The sequence below is a fragment of the Elephantulus edwardii genome, unplaced genomic scaffold (genome assembly GCF_000299155.1).
Source record: "Elephantulus edwardii isolate Elephantulus edwardi_28Jun2011 unplaced genomic scaffold, EleEdw1.0 scaffold00177, whole genome shotgun sequence".
NCBI classification, from domain to species: Eukaryota; Metazoa; Chordata; class Mammalia; order Macroscelidea; family Macroscelididae; genus Elephantulus; species Elephantulus edwardii.
In genome coordinates this window covers 6,426,961-6,431,246 of record NW_006399927.1, presented here as the reverse complement: position 1 = coordinate 6,431,246, position 4,286 = coordinate 6,426,961, and positions in this window count along the sequence as shown.

Sequence of the window (4,286 nt, the reverse complement as noted above, 5' to 3'; positions counted from 1 at the left end):
GTACACCCTTCCCAATTTTAGTGGTGAGAATCTTTGTCTTCTTGACATTGAGCCTCAATCCATTTTGAAGACTGCTGTCTTTGACCCTCTGCAGCAAGCGCTTCAGGTCCTCCTCAGTTTCAGCAAGCAGGGTTGTATCACCTGCATATCATAGATTGTTGATAGGAGTAGTGATAGTGATAGTAATTCCTCTGATTTTGCTATCACGAGTGCAGTGAAAGTGAACATTTACTGATTACCTACTATACACCAAAGAGCTCTGGTTGTGTAAAGACAATGATTTGGATCTGTCAACTGCTCCATGGGTAAAAGATATGCAATCCTTTCTAATAAATATTTATAGCATTGATATCCCAGTGGAGGACTACTTTGAGTTGGAATTTGGTTTGCCCCAAGCCTTATCCACTTTGATTTATTTCTCATACACACTGTATTTCACAGATAAGAAAATAAGTCCTGATAAGTTGCACAACTTGTCCCCATCTTACCGCTAATAAGAGAAATATTTAGATACTCTGACTCAGAGCCCTAGTTCTTAACACCTCCACTGTGCTTCTTTTAGATATCATACTATAAACTGTAACTGACAACGTGAGAGGCAACACTGAGTGAACCATGCTAACCTAATTTTCTAGTCCTGGTTTAATTCATCCATGGCAATACAGCAATTAGCTGCTGATTTTCCATTAATAACTCCTCAAGTGCACTTGCTATATGGAGTGGATTAAAATAATTGGAAATGTGGTTTAATTATATGTCTAGAATATATACACCATCTAAATTACTTAGAGCAGCTGAAAAATTGAGAGCAAAACAGACTATTTGAAAAAAATTCAATTATAAATAAATTAATTTTTAGTGGGAAACCCCAACAAAATAGGTGACTTACGGATAAAAGCAAAATAAAGATAACTTTTAAGTACAGGAGATATCAGTACAGCAGGCATCTGAAATCATCTCATTACAACTGTTAGAAATTGAATTGACTACACATTTTATAACAACTACGACCGGTATTAGAATAACATTTGGATATACAATATTCTTTTCCTTTGAACAAGAGAAAGGCAGAAAATTCTTCCTGAAACTTTTTCAAAGTAAATTCTTATAAAAATTTCCTTAATAGTGAGGTGTAACTTCTGCTTTACACAAAGCATAGACTCAGGTACAAGAATAATTCTTTAAATGCTTTATTATGTCTGAATTATAAAGAAGCTTGACATTTCTTAAGGAAAACAGTTGGGAAATATGACCTAGCAGGCTTGCGTTAAGCATACCTTACTAATGGATTAGAGACTAGGAAAACAGATTTATTTACATTTTTAACAACTTTTGCTCATGTGTTAGTTATCCTAAGAGATGCTTTGCCAAATGTAGTATCAAAATCATTCTCATGCTTTGGAAAAAAAAAAGACTAACAACATAACATCAGCAGCCCCAATGTGAAAGTAACAGCTAATATCTATTGTATACTTACTGAGAAGAACATAAACTTCTGCTGAACATTTTTATAAGCATTGGCTCAAAATGTTTTGCACAGTTCTACCAGATATATCCCATTATATTTTCATTTTTTAGAGTTCTACTAGTTGTATCTCATATTTTCATTTTTAAAAAAAACAAAGCAAAAGTTTGGAAAAGAAGAGTACGTTTCCAAAACTTTGTCCAACTTGTGGATTTAGAACACATATTCAAACACGGTCAGTCTGATCCTAAAGCAGGTATTGCTAGCTATTACTTTCTGGTATCTGTAGTACCTTTACTATCCTTATCTATTAAATATTTTTACTGGGACAATTTCAGCAATGTACAACTATGCAAACATTAGGATCAAGGAGCCGAGCAAACTGAAGCTGTGAATAGAGAAAATGCCATATGTCCTCACTTTTTTTAAAAAAGGGTAAATGTTAAGTCCTATGTCAACCAAAACCTTTTTCTTATAAAGTGAAAAGAAAACATATTGACTAGTAAATAGCATTTTATCATGCCATCTCAGACAAGGGTCTCATAATAAGACTCATTTACAGAATCCTATAGAGCCTCCACAAGAAAAAGACTGATAACCCAATTAAAAGAAATGGAAAAAAAGACATTAGAAGTCCTTGTTCAAAGGAAGACATTCAGATAGCCAACAGACAGATGAAGAAATGCTCCAAATCACTGCTAATAAAAGAGATTCAAACCAAAACCGTAATGAGATACCATCTCACCCCAGTAGCAATAGCAAAGCTTAACAGGACAATAAGAAGTAAATGTTGGAGAAGATGTGGAAAGATTGAAACTCTCATACACGGTTGGTGGTATTGTAAAATGGGACAGCCCTTCTTGTAAGCAGTTTGACATTCTCTCATGAAGCTTAAAATAAAAATTCCACATGACCACGTGACTCGACTGCTAGGAAGATATCCTAAGGAAAATAGAATTCAGACACAAATGGAAATTTGTACACTAATGTTCACAGTAGCATTATTTACAACAGCAAGAACATCAAAATATCCCAAATGTCCATCAACAAATGACTGAATTGAGAAATTGTGGTACATTCATATGCTGAAATACTACGCAGCCCTCAGGAACAATAACTTAAAAAAATACTATATAACATGGGAAAAGCTAGAGACCATTATGCTGAGTGAGGTAAGTCTGGATCATAGGACAAATATTGCATTAGATCATTATTGTAAAGACAGGAGGATAACTAGTAAGATGTGTATACATGTCCAAAGAGGGAAGCGGAGGCAGCCCTGAGGGGTCAGGGTGGGCGGGGTGGAAATCACGGGGTCACAGAGTTTGGTGGCTGGAGTGAGGGGGTGAAGGATTTAGGAAAGATCCAGCAGAAACCTGAGAATAGGAGGGAATAGTGTACACAAATCAATGCTGATTAATTTTATAAGACATAATGTATGGGAGTGTTCGTCTGAAACACAATGTGAATGAAAGAAATCACAAAAAAAAAATTAACACAAAGAAAAAGATAATATGTGTAAGGAAGATGACAGAATAGCAACAGTGACAGGAAATAAGGTCTGGTGTTTTTAAAGGTAGATAATTAAAATAAGGAGCGATTCTAGGCACTTCAACAACGCAGACCAGATAGTAATAAACGTGAGCATGCCAAGACGTTAAATATGAGCAGTTTCAGCACCACGGTCAGCGACCTGGATTTCTCCCACTAGGGGGCAGAGTGGTCATTACATCGCGAATGTAATCAGATCTAGGCCTGATTTTGCTACTGACGAATAACCAGGTCCGTTTCAACAGATCCAGGGGGAGCAGACAGCCAGCCAGGCCAAGAGTCCATATTTGCCACAGAAAAGAACTTTGGATTCTTCAGGGACTTATATAAGTAGTAGACATTTCAGATTTTGCACTGGGTAATCAGTGTCAAAACTAGAACAAAGGGAAAAAAATAATAAATATTAGAAAAAAGGCTTTTGACAATGCCAGGTTAAAGCTGTACGTCTTAGACCCTGCAGTAATTCTGATTTCATAGACACTTTTTAACAGAAAGAAAAGGCTTTTCTAGAGCATTTTTGGAGCAGTGTTGGAACTAGTCTAATGTTGGTTACTGAAAGGTCAGACAGGAAAGTTTTAGGAAAACTGCGTAACAAAAACAGTTAAAACCTTGGCTTTAGGGCCAAACATACCTGTGTTTGCACTTGATTCTATCACATATGTATTACATCACATGTAATTTTAAGTGAGCAATAGTATCTTCTCTGTACCTCAATTTTCTTAACTACAGTTGTATGTATTTCACGGAATTGTTACGATAATCAAATTAGTTTGTAAAGTACTTGAGTTGGACTTTGGTACACAGTGCTCAATAAATGTTAACCATGATGATGGTGATGATGATGATGATGTGCTGCACAAAGAAAAAGAGAAATTTACTTGCAGTAGTTTATACATCTCGAACAAATACTAGAAATGTATACATGTAATCATTCACCAGTCCCTTTTCTGGTCCATTTATTAAAAAATATTGTTAAGCATCTAATATATGCCAGACAAGGTGAATGCAATTATGTTGGCACATGGCAAATGGAATGAAAACAGTGGCATCCATTGTCACCAAAAGCAAATGTCACAAATCAGTGAGTGCTTTCCTTCTTTCTCTCCAACAGTGCAAACAATTTCAGATCATATCTCTCTTCCAGGATGGGTCCCTGAACAAGTATGATGACAATGTGAAGGAGAGATCCCAGGGGATCTTTGGTAAATATAAAAGTATTCACAGCTCTTTTCGCCATTTTCCCAGTGTCGCTGAAGCTGCAGCCATGAAG